Below are 17,141 nucleotides of genomic sequence, written 5' to 3'. Positions count from 1 at the left end.
GGGCCGCTCCGTCCAGCCTCACCCCAGACCACCAGGCCTGTTCCTGCCTCGCACCTCCTGCGTGCAAAACTCCGTGTCTGACGTCACCCGTGCGGCAACACCACTCTGAGCCCCCCCTCCGTGGTCCGTTTATATATTTATAAATTCCCCCTGTGTCTGGCCGGCTGTCTTTCCTCCTACTAGACCGCAACGATTCGGCCTGTCTCTTGCGTGCTGTGGCCCCGCACCCACAACAGTACCTGGCTCACCCGATGTTTGTCGAGTGAATGTACAAGTGACAGATGCCGACTCAGCCGCATGCAGGGGTCCCTCCTCCCACCCGGCCAGGCCATGGCTTCGATTTAATGAATCGATCATTTGATCTGTCGTCCAGGGAGGGGAAGCAGGCGTCAGGGACGCTGGGGGCCGTGGCGTCATGGTGTTAAGTCTCTGTGGGTGGACTGCGGCCGGGAGAGGCCGGCACCCCGTGGTCAGGGGGTGCAGCGGGAAGGGCCAGCCAGTAAGGGGAGGGTAACACAGCGGCTTTTGGGAGCAGCACAAGGGGGAGCGGGGAGAGGGCAGAGCTCGAGGAGCGAACGGCCCCCCAGAAGGTGCCCTGCTGACAGGCTTTCCTTGGGGCGTCGATGCACTGAGACGTGGAGGGGTGATAAGGAGGCAATATGACTGCTCTCGCTGCCTCAGAGACCGAGCGGCCACAGAACGGGGCGGGGGGGGGGGGAGGGGGCACGGGCAAGGACACTGGAAGGTCCCTGCGACAGCCCACGCGGTGCACGGATTTATCGTGAGGCTCGCTTCTCGGGCACCGGCACCTCTGTGCGCACATCTGCACGTCCCGGGCTGGTGTGGTGTGGGGACGCTGGGTGCCCTGCAAAGGGGACAGGGTGCTGACCGGGTGCCAGAACCAGGAGGAGCAGAGCCCCCAGGGGTCCGCACGGGCAGCCAAGGCTGAGAGCTGACACACGGATGTCCGTGTGTCCTGGGATCTGCCGCCCCTCATCACCGCCCGGGAGGTGGCCGGGGTTCCGTCACCCAGGACGGCCCGGGGAGCTCCAGGCCGCGGCAGCTTGGACCCTGATGCAATCCCAGCTGCCCGGCTCAGGCTGGACTCTGCTCTTCCGGCGGATCCGGCCCCAAAGGCCAGCCTCCAGCTGCCCCTCCCCCACCTGCCACTCCGCCTCTGGGCCTTCCCCTCCCACCTCTCAAACAGTCAGGGGCTGGGAGCCGGGGGCTTTTGCTTCTGCTCCAAGTCTTAGCCCTGGGCCGCTCACCTGACCCGGTCCTGGGCCACCCGTTCCCGTTCCCGCAGGTCCCCCGTGCACTTGCTCCCTCCAGGTGTCTGGGCTCAGAGACAGCACGACAGCAGGTGTTTCGTGTCTGCTGCTGCCACGTGATGTGTCTTTCCAGGTGCTGCAGAGAGAATCAGAGTCCGTTCCTTGTTCCTCGTGGGGCTGTGCCACGTTTTGTTTCTCTGTTCATCCGTGGACGGACAGCGATGTTGGGGGAGGGGGTCCCTCCTTTTGGCCACGGAGAGCGAGCGGCCGTGGACGTGAACATTCTGCACACATTCTCGCTGAGACCCCAGTTTCCCTCCCCTGGGGGTTCGTGCGCGGGGGTGTTTCCTCACCCACTCCGTGAGCCCCCGCCCCGTCCCCTCCCCACCTGCTGCCCCGGTGGCTGGGCCTGGGGTGGGGTCCCCGGTGTGGCCTCCAGGCTGGAGCAGAGGAGTCGCACCCCCCACCCCCGTCCTGGACGCATGGGCACCAGGTGCTCAAAAGCGCAAATGTGCCTAAAGTGGCTTCTGCAGTCCCCGTGCTCCTCCTGGTCCTACACAGGCCCCTGCCGAGCTCCTGAGGCAGTGGGTCTGAGACCCCGGGCCTGCAGGCCTGCCTTGGTCCAGGGAGGAGCGGGGAGGAGGAGATGGGCCCTGTCCCGGGTCAGTCCAGGGCTGTCCGGGTGTGGACTCAGCAGCGAGGCTGGGCCGGGGCTGGACGGGGGCTCGGCCGCCACCCCCGTGAAAGCCACGTCTCCCGCAGGTTGATCTGGACCACGTGCCAGAGTTATCACTTGTCAGCGGGGGAACCAGAGAGGAGATGAAAAGGGGCTTTCGGCGGGGGGAGGTTGGAGAACGCGCTTAGGGGTTTGGAAAGCAGGGCATCCGCTAAGCAGTTCTCGGGCCCCGACTCCGGTGTTGTCTCGCGCAGCCCTACACTCGGTCCGCAGGGTGAAACCGGGCTCAGGGACGACCCAGGACCGTCCTCCCCAGGTGCCACGGTCAGAACAACCCGAGCACACGGACCCACGGACACGGTGAGCAGCCCAGCAAGGAGGACCTCCCGCACCGCACAGGGGCCAGTCACCTCCAACACACCCCAAACAGGAGCTTCGATTTCCAGCCTCCTCTTCCAAACGCACATCGAGGGGCCATTGTGAGTGGCCTGTGGGCTTCCACTCTGGGCAGCACAGAAGGACAAGGAGAGGGGAGGACAGACATGAGAAGGACAGGACTTCCATCCTTGCCCTCCCCTCCCCGAGTTGGAGACGTCTGGCAGCCCAGGGCCCCTTCAGCCTTCCTCTCCTACCCGCCTGGTGCCGAGCAAAGGTCCTGAGGCCTCAAGAAGTGTTGGCCGCGTGCGTCCGGCAGACACACCTCCGCACGTCCATTCACCGCGCAGCTGTTTGCCTAGCGCCCACTCCATTCCAGGCGTGTTCCAGGCGATCTCCTCCATCGTGGCCTGGCGGGCCGGGACACAGCAGACGCGTCACAGAAGAGGAGACAGGAGGTGCCCGGCTGACGAGCCGCCATGGGAGGCGGCAGACACGGGGCTCGTCCACACCACGTGCCATGAGGAGAGCGGGCGGAAGGCCACATGTGCTCTCGTTACAAGACGGTCAAAACAGGGAACACCATGACTCACAGAGCTATAAAAACGAAGAGGTGTTAAGGATTTTGCTCAAGGAGGAAACCAGGCAGCTGTTAGAAAGTTGAGAAGAAGATTAAAAGGCACTCTTGGGGGCGCCCGGGGGGCTCAGTCGGTTGAGCGTCTGACTCTTGATTTGGGCTGAGGTTACGATCCCAGGGTTGTGGGTTCGAGCCCCGAGTCGGGCTCTTTGCTGGGGTCGTGGAGGCTGCTTGGGATTCTCTCTCCCTCTCTCTCTGCCCCTCCCCTGCTGGCGTTCCCTTTCTCTCTCCCTCTCTCAAAATAAATAAACTTAGAAAAAACACTGAAATGGGTAAGTACATGGAGGAAAATCTGGGTTTTTCCGTGGGGGTGGAGGGGGGAGATCAGCGGGACACGGTGGATAAGAACGGATTTGCGTGACTGTCCATCACGTACAATTTACAGGCTTGTAGGTGGCGCGGGAGCCCCGCACGGAGCACTTCCGTCGGGGCCTCCGGCCGTGCGCCCTGAAGCTCGGATGCCAGTTTTCCAAAGTTCAAAAACAAGCAATACAGCCACAGACACACGCACGCGTAGACACACACACACAGGTGCACATTACACACACGTGAGCGTTGCTTTGCGGCAGCCAGCGAGTGACGCGACTTCGTGGGTGCATCTGACAGACGTGATGCTCTCTGGAAGGCGCCAGGCACAGTGGGCTCCGTACGACCCACTTTTCCAAAGCCCAAGACCAGGTAACCCTCACCTACACAGAAAGAGGCCACGATAGTTCTCTGGCAGGGAGGGATGAGGGCACCCAAGAGCTTCTGGGGTCCGGGAAAACCCTGCGTCTTGCAGAGGGCACTGGGTACACTGAACACGTCTGTGAAATTATCCTTAGGATCATTGCACTGGGGCGCCTAGGGGGCTCCGTTGGTTAAAGCATCCGACTTCAGCCCAGGTCATGATCTCATGGTCTGTGAGTTCCAGTCCCGCGTCGGGCTCTGTGCTGACAGCTCAGAGCCTGGAGCCCGCTTCGGATTGTGTCTCCCCCTCTCTTTGCCCCTCCTGCACTCGCGCTGTGTGTGTCTCTCTCTCTCTTTCAAAAGTAAAGAAACATTAAAAAAATAAAAAAGTAAAAAGATGAGCGCACTAACTGCGGATCAGTGACACCTGAATTAAGAGTTAAAGCAAAGGAATGATAAACACAAAATTGATGTTTTTTCACAAAAAAATGATAAACACCGCTGCTGGCGGTGTCAGCAGCGGCTTTGAGGTCGTCCATGATCTCACAATGCCTCTTTCTATGTGCTACCGACATTATTTTATATGTATCGAACCCTAATGAGAAGGTGTTTAAAGCAAACATATAGGAATGTACAAGAAGTACTCTTTAATCTCTCACACGTAGTGTTTCTCTTCCCTCCGTGGTGAAAACTTACAGCCTTTAGAAAAAGTCTAATGCACAGCCACATGCACAGCACCTAGATTTAAAAAGAAAATTTTAACGTTTATTTATTTTTTGGGGACAGAGAGAGACAGAGCATGAACGGGGGAGGGGCGGAGAGAGAGGGAGACACAGAATCGGAAACAGGCTCCAGGCTCCGAGCTGTCGGCACAGAGCCCGACGCGGGGCTCGAACTCACAGACCATGAGATCATGACCCGAGTCGCCCAGGCGCCCTCCTCCAAACGTTTTACAACCAAAGACCTGGTCCAGGGCCACGTGTTTATGTGTGTAAATCTTTTTTTTTTTTTTAATTTTTAATTTACATCCGAGTTAGTTAACATATAGTGTAATAATGGTTGCAGGAATAGAATTTAGTGACTGATCACTTACAGAGAACACCCAGCGCTCATCCCAACAAGTGTCCTCCTTAGTGCCCCTCGCCCATTTGGTCCACCCCCCAACCCAATAAATCTTTTAATCTGCGACCGCCCCCTTTTTCCCACACCTTTAACTCGGTGACAGGCTGGGACCCACCACCCTGCGACAGGTCCCGCAGGTAAAGGAGGGCGGGGTCACACGGCGTAGACCGACCGGCTCTGGTGGGAGGAGGGACGTCTGGGCTGAGGCCCAAGGGGCGCCCAGGAGGCCCCTGGGGAGATGCCCGCTGGAGTGCCCGCGCTCGGGGGAGGAGCCGGGCCTGTGTGGGCGGGCCCGAGGGCGGGGCCAGTGCGTCGGGGGCGTGTCCAGTGGTGGGCGAGCCCGGCATGGGCGGGGCCGGAGAGGGCCGCAAGGGCCAGCTCACCACGGAGCACAGTGGACACGTCAGGCACACACGTCGGGGCCGCACGGCCGCCTGACTCCCTGAATCACCTGCCGGGTATGTGCGTGTGCTGGGCGCCGATCTCAGCGTGTCGAACAGTCAGCTCCTTGATCCTCAGTCAGGACAGGCCAGGTCACACGTAGTAACAAACAACTCCCCGGAGCGCAGCGACTCAAAAGCTTACCGCTTTATTGCTTGCTCCTGCTATGAGGTCGTTGCAGGGGTGGCGGGGGGCTCCCCGGGGCCGTCTCAGATGCCAGGGGAAGCAGCTCGGGAGGAGCCGTCCAGAGCTCCAACACGGAGGCTAAAGCATTTCTTCTACTGACAGCTGGTCAGCCGGACCCGATTCGGGGCTCTGACCCCAAAAAGGCAGGAGGCGCATGCCCACGGGGTGCCCAGCACCCAGGAAGCTGGAAGCACTCCAGTAGATTATGGCCCCATTTTACAGAGAAGAAACCAATTAAAAAGGATGAAAGTAAGTCGCCCAAGGCCCCACACCTGGTTACGGAAAGGGAGGGAGGGTTGGTGCCGGCCGAGGAGGAGGAGGAGGATGGGTGTGGTAGGCGTGTGGGTTCAGAGCTCAGCTCCCATCCTGGACACCCGCAGGAGAGCCTCGCCCTGCCCTGTCTGAAGGCTGGACTCCCGCCTCCGGACACTTCTCCCAAGCCTGGAGGCTCTTGGTGATGCAGGGCTTGGACCAGGGCCCCGAGGCCTCTGCCTGAGCCCCGGCTCTGCCCAGAGCCCCCATTTCCTCCCCCGAGGCAGGTGTCCTGTGGCATCTCTGTCCACACCTGGGAATGGCGGATGGGTCTCCGGTTCCTGGAGCCGGGTCCCTCCTGGGTTTGGCCAAGCAGAGGCCTGGGCCACAGGGGCCCCTAGTCCCCACCTCCGCTGCCCTCCCAGCACTGAATTCTGCAAGCAGGCCTCCTGTCTGGGCCCCAGCCCCAGCCCTGCCTTGCAGGCCTTGCGAGGCCCCTAAGGTCCAGTGATGCCTCTGGAGTAGGGCTCTGTTCCCCACCGGGATGCTGACTGGTGTAGGGTGACGGTAATGCTTACTTCATCAGGTCTGGGACATCAGACAGGGACAGTGCACGTGACCATTCACACGACAAATATCCTCCAACGGCTTCCTGAGGGCCAGGTACCGATGTAGTTTCTGGAAAATCCTCATGTCTTGGAGTGCTCGTTCCAGTGAGGCAGACACACAATAAACACCATGGTAAGTAAAGCATAGGGTCTGTTAGATGGCAAAAGGGGCCCTGGGAGAAAGGGGGCCTCACAGTCCTAAGTGGGGAGACCAGGACCTAGGGGAGAGCTGGGGGAGGACAGCTCCCTCCTGGCAGAGTGAAAGTTAGTGCAAAGGCCCTGGGGCAGGAGAACTGGCAGGAGCGCCACGGCCAGAGGAGGGACGCACGTGGTGTCCAGTGCCAAAGAGCTGGGTCCTGCGCGGAGTGACGTGGGCTTGTTGGGGGTTGTAAAGAACCGTACGCCTGTCTCCCACCTGGGTGAGGTCTCGTGCTGGGCTGAATAATGTCCTCCAAGATTCATGTCAACCTGCAAACTCAGAATGTGGCCTTATTTAGAAAGAAGGTTTTGCAGATGTGCTGGTTAAGATGAGGTCATGTTCAATTGAGATGTTTCTAAATCCAGTGATGGGTGTTCTTACGACAAGAGGAGAAACACAGACGCAGAGAAGCCACGTGGAGACAGAGGCAGCGATGGGAGGGATGCAGACACAAGAAAGGGACACCCGTGGCCCCCAGAAGTTCAGGAGGGCGCACAGCCCTGCCACACCTCGGTTTAGGGACCTGGCCTCCCGAGCTGTGAGAGGAGTCATTGTACTTCGTGCTGACTTGTCAGGGACACTCACGCAGGCGGGGGGAGAAATGGCCAGATCCTGGATCTGTTTTGAATCTAGAGCCGACGGGATTTCCAGATGTGCTCGAAAGGGCGGGTCAAGGACACCGGGAGCAGCAGGAAGGGTGGAGCTGGCACCCCACGGGAAGCATCAGTGGCTGCGGTGGGGGGTTGTTGCCGGACTGTCAGCCGTGCCCGGGACCAGCAGGAGGCAGCCGAGATGCCCCGGGCAAAGGCTGCCCAAGCAGAGGCCCCTCAGTGGGCACCAATCACCATCCCTACCTAGGCTGAGTCCCCACCTAACGACAGGGGAGCTGGCGGGAAGCGCAGGGCGCGGGGGCCAGACGATGCCTCCTGGGCTTCTCTTCCACCCCAGATGCGGGCCCCCGGGCCTTGCCCGGGTGGGTCTCTCCCGTGCTCGCTTTGCGGCCATTCCCATAACGGCCAAGCGTAGAGAAAACAAATATCCGTCAACTGACGGTTAAAAACAAAGGGTCTACCCACAAAGGGGAATATTATTCAGCAGGAAACAGGGATGAGGCCCGACCCAGCTCCGGTGCAGACAAAGCGCCACAGCTCACGCAGCACGAAAGACGCCAGACGCAAAAGGCCGCGTAGCGTGTGATCCCTCCCACAGAGTGCTCAGAGCAGGGCCACGGACACAGAGGGGGGATTGGGGGTTGTCAGGTGCGCGGCTGTTCATGGGGATGGGGTTTCTTCTGCTGGGGATGGAAATGTTCTGGAGTTCGTGGTGGTGATCGCACAGCTCTGAACATACTAAACGCCGTGGAAATGTTCGCTTTAAGATTGTATACGAATTATAACGTACATTTTTTCAGTTTACTTTTGTTTATTTTGAGAGTGGGGGAGAGGCAGAGAGGGAGGGAGACAGGATCCCAAGTAGGCTCCTTGCTGACAGCAGAAAGCCTGACGCTAGACTCAAACTCTCCACCCGTGAGGCCACGACCTGAACCGAAATCACGAGTCAGACGCTTAACCGACTGAGCCCCCTGGCTGCCCCTGTAGTTAAAAGAAAATGGGTGGGGCACCTGGGGGGGCTCAGTCGATTAAGCGTCTGACTCTTGATTTCGGCTCAGCTCATGATCTCACGGTCGTGACATTGAGACCTGCATCCGGTTCCTGGCTGACAGCTGCTTGGGATTCTGTCTCTCCTCTCTCTGCTCCTTCCCTGCTGTCTCTCTCTCTCCGCCCCCCTCCCTTCTCTCTCTCAATAAATAAATAAACCTTTAAAAAAGAGTCTGGCAGGGCGCCTGGGGGGCTCAGTCGGTTGGGCGTCCGACTTCGGCTCAGGTCACGATCTCGCGGTTCATGGGTTCGCGCCCCGCATCATCGGGCTCTGTGCTGATGGCTCGGAGCCTGGCGCCTGCTTCCGATTCTGTGTCTCCCTCTCTCTCTGACCTCCCCCACTAGCACTCTGTCCCTGTCTCTCTCTCAATAAATAAATAAGCTTTAAAAAAAATTTTTTTTTTCAACGTTTATTTATTTTTGGGACAGAGAGAGACAGGGCATGAACGGGGGAGGGGCAGAGAGAGAGGGAGACACAGAATCGGAAACAGGTTCCAGGCTCCGAGCCATCAGCCCAGAGCCCGACGCGGGGCTCGAACTCCCGGACCGCGAGATCGTGACCTGGCTGAAGTCGGACGCTTAACCGACTGCGCCACCCAGGCGCCCCTAAATAAGCTTTAAAAAAAGAATCTGGGGCCTCTGACATCGGTGCTGGGTCACACCAGCCCCGTGGCGCACGGACGCCGGACTCACATCCAGGCTCACACGTGCTAGTGGGAGACCCTGGGCCAGTTGGACCTCGGCTTTCTCACCTGTGAAATGCGGAGGGTGGCAGGACCACCGCTCAGAGCAGAGCCTGCCCCTCAGGGCACCTCCCCCAGGCCAGACCCTCGCTCAGGACACGTCTGGGTTTTTTGGGGGGGTGGTTCCATGGTACAAGACCACCGGTTCACTGAACCCGGGAGCAGCTCGGTGGCATTTAGCACATCCAGCGTTGTGCACCCGCCACGTCTATCTGGTTCCAGAACATTCTCCCCACCCCAAAATAAAGCGCTGGGCCCGTGAGCAGTCACTGGTCACTGGCCTCCTGCTCCGGGCCCCGGCAGCCACCAACCTGCCTGTCTCTGCCCTTACCCATCCCACACAGGCCACGGAATGGGCTGTGCAGCATGTGACCTTTGACCTTCTGGCGTTTGAGCCTGCCAGCGTCCGACAAATAGACCCGTCTCCACACGGTTATGTAAGCTGTCCTTCTCAAAAAAGTCTAACCGGACCTCAGATGTACTGCCTGGAGGGATCTTGGTTTGTGGTACTCCTCAGCCTGGAGTTAACTCTGTTTATACTATGAAAATCCATGAATTCAGCAACCCACTTGAGGCTAAACAACTCACAGGAGCCCCCACCTGCCTCGGTGCCCGCCAGCACAGAGCGGGGTGCGAAGGCAGCGAGGGTGTGGAGGGCCCTGGGGCGCTCCTGGAGTCTGGCGGGGCGGGGGGCAGGAAGCAGGTGGGGAGGGGAGGCGGTAGGGGGCATCAGCGTGGGCCCGGAGAAACACCTGGACAGCAGGTGAGGCAGCGAGGCCAGGTTGGGAGAATTCTGGGGCTGGGGCCCAGGGCTGGGTGGGGGGGACTCTGACGCAGCCCCAGCCCCTGGCCTGTCCCTGTCCAAGCCCTGTGGTGACTCAGGCCGGCCGGGTTTCTGCATACCTGTAAGATGTCCTGCCAGGCGCGTGACTGTCTGTCCTCCCTCAGCAGGGCGGCTCAAGTCCGAGTCAGGCTGAGTCACCCCTCCAGGCCCTCCGCTAAGGCCTTCTGCGGGACCAGTCCGGGCTTCATTGGGGAGCTGCTGAAGGGTAAGTACTGGAACCCTCCGTGTGGGAAGAGATGCCGGGGGAAGCGTGCGGTCCCCACGCCCGCCGGTGGCTCAGTCCTTTTCCCTCCGGGCCCTGGAGGACGCTGGCACCAGACCTGCCTGAGGGCCCCGCCCACCTGCCCCCAGCCCGGGAGACCCTCCCTGTCCCCCCCAGCCCCTGCCAGCCACCAGCCTGCTTTCTGTCTCTGGACTTGCCCAGTCCCGACATTTCACGCAAAAGGAATCCTACAAGGCGCGGCCTTTGGGATCTGGCTTCTCACTTCCCAGGATGCTTTCCAGGTTCATCCACACGGCGTCACGTGTCAGTGCCTCCCTTTAAAATGAACTTCATGGGGTGTAACTCATATCCATGATTTAAAAAAAAATTAATGTTTATTTTTGAGAGAAGAGAGAGTGAGCAGGGGAGGGGCCAAGAGAGAGGGGAGAGAGAACCCTAACCAGGCTCCACACTGTCAGCCCAGAGCCCCACGTGGGCTCCCACCGACTGTGAGATCATGACCTGAGCCACAGTGGGAGCTACCCAGGGGCGCCTCCTTCGCGGTGAAATGCTAACATCGCAGTGCGTTTTAAGCCATGTGTCCAGCACGACCTCAGTCACCACAGGACACGTCCGTCCCCCCGAGACCCAGGGATCCCTCTGCCCCAGAGCAGGGATCCGGTCTCGTGATCGCGGTGACCGAGCCCCGCCAGTGGACGCTGACATCCGTCGGGGTCTCTGTGTCCAGCTGCCTGTACTGTGCATGGAGAGTTTTAAGGCTCGTCCACACGGGTGCTGGACTCGGTCTAGACCCTCGGGTTGTTGAGAATATTCCCACAATTTGTTTTTCCTTCTCTTGCTGATGGACGTTCGTTTCCAGCTCTGGGCTGTTAGCTGCAGTGAAACCTTTCCCATGCGGGACCTTTCCCATGTCCCCCCTTTCCCATGGGGACAGGATTTCTGGGTTGTTAGGGAAGTTCATGTTTTGAGTTATAAAGCTACCAGAATTCTCTGCCTGGAGGGACACAGGTGTAGCCCTTCCCTCTGGGCCCGGGGCTGGAGGGGGCTGGCGGGCCAGGCCAGGGCGGGAGAGCCGGGAGCCTCCTTGGAAGCCCTCAGGCTGTCACCTTCCCACCTGTAGGGGTCCAAGAGGTGTAGTCCCTCCCCACCCCCCCCCCAGAGTTTCAGAACCAACACCACCTCCAGAGCAAAGGCAGGGGTGGGGTTGGGGGACATCCTTCCTTTGCTTAAACAAAGTCTGAGGCCTGAGATCTAACCTGTGCCCTGAGAAGCTTTGCCTACGTTCCCCCGGAGGAAGTCAAAGTCCTATCCAGAATGAGCTCTGACTTCAGTAGCGCTTCCCGAGGGCAGGAGTCGGCTTGGGACCGGGGGGCAGGGAGGTGCCCTGTCGTTCTGGAGGACTCTTCTAGAAGAAGCTGGCTCCTCTCCATCGCTCTACCTAATTCTCTTTGGGGCCTCTCCCACTTTCCAAGGAGGTAACTGAAACGCCCAGCGCCTGGAGGGGACCCACCTCATCCCTCTCGGCTACCCAGAGCCAGGTGGTGAGGGGGTGGTCAGGGTGGGGGAGGACGCTGCCCCCAGGCCCACCTCCCCGCCGGCAAAGTGTCAGCCAGGTCTGAGGAGCAGGGAGCCTTGTGGGCAGGGCGACAGGGACAGGAGTTGAGTGGAACTCCTGGTAACGACAGTAGTGTGCCCTCTCACTGTCCTACCGCAGTGTCATTTACTAGGCCCATCCGAGGACCGCTTAGCAATTCTAGGCGAGGGTCGGCACACAGCTTCCCCAGAGGGCCGGGTGGCAAATACGGCTTTGCCACTGCACAGATCATTGCAGTAGCCCTGCAGGTGCGGCCCGAAGCAGCCGCGCACAGTAAACAGGCTGGGCTGTGTCTCGATAAGGTGAGGACCTCAAACCACCCGAACGGGTCAGAGGACCTGGACGGACGTCTTTCCAGAGAAGACAAACGAACGCCCAGCGCTCGCACAAGAAGATGCTCATCTTTAGGGAAATGCAAATCAACACCGGGGCGAGAAACCACTTCACGCCCACTTGGGTGTCTATTTTTAAGAACTCAAAAAATAACAAGTATTGGTGAGGATGGGGGGCGAGGGGAGCCCCCGTGCACGCGCGGCGGAAGTGCAAACTGGGGCCACCGCTGTGGGAAACAGTACGGAGGCTCCTCAAAGGAGTGAAAATAGAAGTACCCTGTGATCCAACCCTGCCACTTGTGTGGACGTGCCCCACAGAGTTGAAAGCAGGATGTTGAGATATTTGTACATCCCTTGTTCACAGCAGCCTTATTCACAACAGCTAAAACGTGGAAGAAACCCCAGGGTCCATCGACGTATGAATGGACAACGGACAGTCAGAATGTGGTCTATCCCCATAACGCAATACTATTCAGCCTTGGAAAAAGAAAGAAATTCTGGGACACCTGGCTAGTTCAATCCCCACATGAGGCACAGAAATTATTTAAAAGAAAAAAAAAAAAAAGGAGGGGCACCTGGGTGGCTCAGTCGGTTAAGCATCTGACTTTGGCTCAGGTCATGATCTCACAGTTTGTGGGTTCCAGCCCCGTGTCCGGTCCTGTGCTGACAGCTCGGAGCCCGGAGCCTGATTCGGATTCTGCGTCTCCCTCTCTCTCTGATCTTCCCCCGCTCGCACTCTGTCTCTCTCAAAAATACATAAAACCTTTCAAAAAAAAACCTTTTTTTAAAAAAAGGAAATTCTGACACCCGCGACTACACGGACGAACCCGGAGGACACGACGCGAAGGGAAAGGAGCCGTCATAAGAGACAAACACCACGTGACTCCCCTTCCGTGAGGGCCTAGAGCAGACAGAGGGTAGAAGTGGGCGCCGGGGGCTGGGGTCAGTGTGGGGTGGGACAGAGCATCAGGCCGGGAGGACGAGAAAGTGCTGGGGGCTGACGGTGGCCGCAGGGCGGTGCGGGTGTAGCTGGTGCCCCTGAACTAGACGCTTGAAAATGGCTAAGATGGTAAATTTGCAAGTTATGTTTGTTTCCTGTTTTTAATGTTTACTTATTTATTTTTGAGAGAGAGAGAGAGAGAGAGCATATGAGCAGAGGAGGGGCAGAGAGACTCCCAAGCAGGCTCCAGGCTCTGAGCAGTGAGCACAGAGCCCGACGTGGGGCACAAACCCATAAACCGTGAGATCATGACCTGAGCTGAGGGACGCTTAACCGACTGAGCCACCCAGGCGCCCCCATCCAGCAACCATCTTTACCGGCCTGCTGGGCCCTTCCTTAATGAATTAAATACACCTCCAGTCCCTGATTTGTCCATATTTCTAGGAGAGTTTTTAACTTTTTGAAAATTACATGCGACACCCTGGGAATCACAGTGACACGAGAATGAGGACTTCCATGTGTTTTAGGGCACACGGACCACCCCACACCCCAGCGTCCGCGACAGACATCACGGACTGATCGCAGACCCCTCCTCACTCTCGCTCGTGCCGTAAGGCCCTGGGGACCCACCTCCAGGTCCTTTGAAATGACAGCCACTCGCCCTTCCTCTTGTGGGCACTAGAGCCCTGTCTGGGTGGGTGTCATCTCCGCGGAAGGTGGAGTGTTTCTGTACATTGAGCGAGGGGGTCTTTCTTGGGATCAGGCTTAAACTTCGTTCAACTTCCTTTTAAAGTTTCCTCACTGCTGGGACTCCTGGTGGCTCGGTCCGTTAAGTATACAGCTCTTGATCTCAGCTCAGGTCCTGATCTCCCAGTTCATCAGTTCGAGCCCCACGTTGGGCTCTGCACTGACAGCACGGAGCCTGCTTGGGATTCTCTCTCTCCCTCTCTCTCTCTCTCTGCCCCTCCCCCACTCATGCTCTCCGTCTCACTCTCTCTCTCTCTCTCTCTCAAATTAAATAAATAAGCATTTTTAAAAAACAAAATAAAATATTCTCAGACCGGGGCACCTGGGTGGCTCAGTCTGCTAGGCTTCCGACTTCGGCTCAGGTCCTGATCTTATGGTTCACGAGTTCGAGCCCCACGTTGGGTTCTGTGCTGACAGTGCTGAGCCCGCTTGGGATTCTCTCTCTCCCCCTTTCTGCCTCTCCCTCTCTCTCTCTCTCTCTCTCTCAAAATAAATAAATCAACTGAAAAAAAATAAAATAAAAACATAAAGTTTCCTTACTGTTTGCTGGGTCTCGGGCAGAACACTGGAGGGCAGAGATGGACAGGACCGAGTCCTTGCTTTGGAGACAGATGCGGTGCAGGAGCCAGAGGGGGTGCGGGTTTAAATCCTCGAGCGGCCGCATAGCTGTGTGACATGGGGTGAGTCACTTCACTTCTCTGGCCCTCAGTTTCTCCTCCCTGAGGTGAGTGGGAATAGGGATCAAACCTACCCCCGAGGGTCACTGTGGCTGTGAGAGCCAGTTCCTATAGTGTTGCCTACAGGCAGCCCACATAGTTCTCGTTCGGACCCTTTGGTAGGAGAGGGCCGCCCCGGACGGAGGGTCAGGGTGCCTGCTCACTCACCCTCAGCTGGGAATGTACGCCCAGGAAACCTTGTGAGTTCTGATCTGGAGGTCACAGCAAAAGGTAGTGAGTGCACAGATTTGCAGATATGGAATCTGAATAATGAGGGTATGAGCACCGACGATGAGAGAAGGGAGGAACCTGGAGGTGACCAACAGGGCCCGAGGAGCTGGAATTGGGTGCCTTGGGGGGCCTCCCCTTGGGGGCTCAGTAACCTGTTCCAAATGCAAAGCCTCCCCCCACCCCAGCCCGCCCCTAACTTCACTGTCCTTCCTGGAAAATCTCTTTCCCAGGGCAGGCTGGGGTCATGCCCCGGAGACTAGCCCCCTCCGGCAACCCTGTGCCCCCACCCTCTGTCCTGCCTATTCTTCACACTCTCCTCTGATGCAATTTCATGACCTTTTGTGCAATTATCACCCCTCTTATCTCCCCATCTCCACCCACTCCTGAAGCCCTCTTACTCTGCTCCGGCAGCTCTGGGGGGCCTGGGCGAACGCAGTTGGTCCTGGACAACGGAGGGAATGGAAAGTGACCCCAGGGGTGCCGTGGCTGACCTCATACTGAAAAACAAGGGGCTTGGCCAGGAGACCCCTTGTCCCTCCCAGCTCTGGTGGCCTCTGGCCGCAGTCCAGTGTCAGGAACCTGTGTGTCCTGGGGCCTGGAGAAGGGCCTGGGTGCAGGCCCAGGGTTTCCAGGAGATGCTAAGTGGGATTACTTCCAGGGGAGCAAGAGGTATAGCTGCTGGGTGGCTCTGTGAAGGCAGCGGGGGGTGGGGGGGGGCTGCCTGTTGGAAGCATCCACAGGCTGGTGCGACCACCCAGGGCCATTACTGCATGCTGAGGGCAGTGAGGGGGTTGTGGGTACTCTGCATTCACAAAAGCAGTAGCTGAGCATAAGGATATTTCACCCTAGTGGCACCTGGGTGGCCCAGTGGGTCGAGTGTCCGACTTCGGCTCAGGTCTTGATCTCAGGGTTCGTGAGTTCGAGTCCTGTATCAGGCTCTGTTCTGAAGACGTCTTTGGTGTAAAAAGGTGATTTTATTAAAGCTCAGGGACAGGACCCGTGGGCAGGAAGAGCTGCACTGGGGTTGTGAGAGGTGACTGGTTACATCCTATGAAGCTGAGGGAGGAAAAGTCAAGGGGAAGTTTCTTAAAGGGATTTCGTAGGCTGAAGGAGACCCACAGATCACTGGAGGCCTGGCTGTTGTCAAGCTAAGGCTGTTTTCCTTCTAGCAAAGCATTAGCATTAAGACAGTACTAAGTTCCTGGATGTCAGGCTATTGATAAGATGGCCCTTTTCTCCAGATATTACTAAGATGTTTGTAAACTGATGGAGAAGCTATCAGTTTAACCATTTGTTTTCTGCCCTTTCCTTTGTCCTTGGACAGCCAGGAGTGCCAGAGGATTGTCACACAGGTCCCACCTGAGGGGGGCGGGGCGGGTGTTGCTAGGTCCTGCTTGCTCTCGGCTTGCCTTATGCTCCCTCATCACTTTGACCCTTCCCGAAGCAGCCACTGTTAACAGTTTCCTGTGTGAGAATCTGGCTCTTTGCCCTGCTTGGGCACATCACCTAATTTCTCTGGGCCTCAATGCTCTCATCTGTAAAATGGTGCTATAATAGCAAGTACCTCATGGAATCGTTGTAAGGAATACATGAATGAATATATACGGAAAGACTGGCTCATGGTCAGCCAGGGCTTAGCCACTATGCTATATATTATACATGCATATGTAACCTAGCACTATGTGGTACGTACAGGTACGTACGTATATGTGCTTGTCCATACGTGGAGGTCTGGTACACACACCCCCTTCCAGCGATTTTCTAAAATGACAACTAATAGCCCAGTTCACTGTTTTGCATGTTAATTACAAACTTTGGAGCACTTTACACCTAAGTACACGTATATTTAGCGCTGTGTCTGAGAATCTGCTGTGTATTATCCCCATGAAATGATTTATCTAAACTTTCCCTCCGATTTCCTGTGTTTTGGTTCCATTTGGCAGACAATCTGTTATGAAACAATATGATTTAAAATGCATCACCTGTAAAGCAGCCCTTCTCTAAGAATTTGTCTTTTCTTTTTTTTTTTTACTGATTTTATTTCATTTTTATTATTTTTCAAGCTCTATGCCCAACATGGTGCTTGAACTCATGACCCTGAGAGCAAGAGTCACGTGCTCTACAGACTGAAACGGCCAGGTGACCCTCTAAGAATTTATTCAATGCAGCCCCTAGCCCTGGGGCTACACATGGCACGTCCAGCTATTAATGTGCCTGGGCAGACAGGAGGCAGCCGGCGAGGGACGTAGGGCACGGTCTCCCTTCCCCTTCCAAGTTCCCCCTGCAGCCCCCCAAGGGGCGAGTCCAGTGTTGGCTCCGCCCCGGGCCCGCTCAAGCCCCGCCCCCGCCAGGTCCCGCCCCGCCCCACCGTCCACTGAGCGCGGCCTCCCCGCCAGGCCCCGCCCCCACAAGGCGCCGCCCCGCCCCCAGTCCCGCAGCCCACTGAGCGCGGCCGCCCCGCCAGGCCCCGCCCCGTGTTCCGCCTCTCGGAGCGCACTGCGCCTGCGCCGGCGTCTCAGGCTCAGAGGCCCGGCGGCCGCGGCTCTTTTGTTTCCCCACCGGAGTCCGAGCCGGACCACGAATCCGAGCCCGAGTCGGAGCCGGGGAGGGATCCTCATCAGCGGCCCGGGCTGCGAGCGCCCCCCCGAGCGGCCTGTGGGGCTGGAGGCGGGCCCGG

General features: G+C 58.0%; 3 long non-coding RNA genes across 6 annotated transcripts in view; 1 reads left to right on the top strand and 2 right to left on the bottom strand.

The window, feature by feature from the left end:
* Positions 1-2,334: 2,334 nt before the first annotated feature.
* LOC121022758 (uncharacterized) lies at positions 2,335-3,570 on the bottom strand. Its single transcript, XR_005787099.1, has 3 exons — positions 3,508-3,570; positions 2,580-2,732; positions 2,335-2,450 (listed from the first exon to the last, which is right to left on the bottom strand). It is a non-coding gene; the product is annotated as an uncharacterized LOC121022758 (long non-coding RNA).
* Positions 3,571-5,111: 1,541 nt separating this feature from the next.
* Positions 5,112-14,165, top strand: LOC121022736 (uncharacterized). Of its 4 annotated transcripts, none has more exons than XR_005787086.1 (5): positions 5,112-5,208; positions 6,216-6,370; positions 9,182-9,274; positions 9,786-9,886; positions 12,625-12,972. It is a non-coding gene; the product is annotated as an uncharacterized LOC121022736 (long non-coding RNA). The 4 variants fall into 4 exon arrangements; XR_005787087.1 differs by lacking the exon at positions 12,625-12,972 and adding an exon at positions 14,079-14,165 and having other exon boundaries at positions 5,115-5,208; positions 5,480-6,370; positions 9,789-9,886; XR_005787085.1 differs by having other exon boundaries at positions 5,115-5,208; positions 5,480-6,370; positions 9,789-9,886.
* Positions 10,070-17,141, bottom strand: part of LOC121022737 (uncharacterized) — a 7,784-nt gene continuing 712 nt past the window's right edge. The window contains exons 2-4 of the long non-coding RNA XR_005787088.1: positions 14,269-14,961; positions 14,058-14,183; positions 10,070-10,219 (exon numbers count right to left, since the gene is read on the bottom strand). This is a non-coding gene — a long non-coding RNA (uncharacterized LOC121022737). The remainder of the gene's footprint in view (positions 10,220-14,057; positions 14,184-14,268; positions 14,962-17,141) is intronic.

Source organism: Herpailurus yagouaroundi, unplaced genomic scaffold, assembly GCF_014898765.1.
Source record: "Herpailurus yagouaroundi ecotype Mexico unplaced genomic scaffold, PumYag 437, whole genome shotgun sequence".
NCBI lineage: Eukaryota > Metazoa > Chordata > Mammalia > Carnivora > Felidae > Herpailurus > Herpailurus yagouaroundi.
This window is presented reverse-complemented; position numbering and strand designations above follow the sequence as displayed.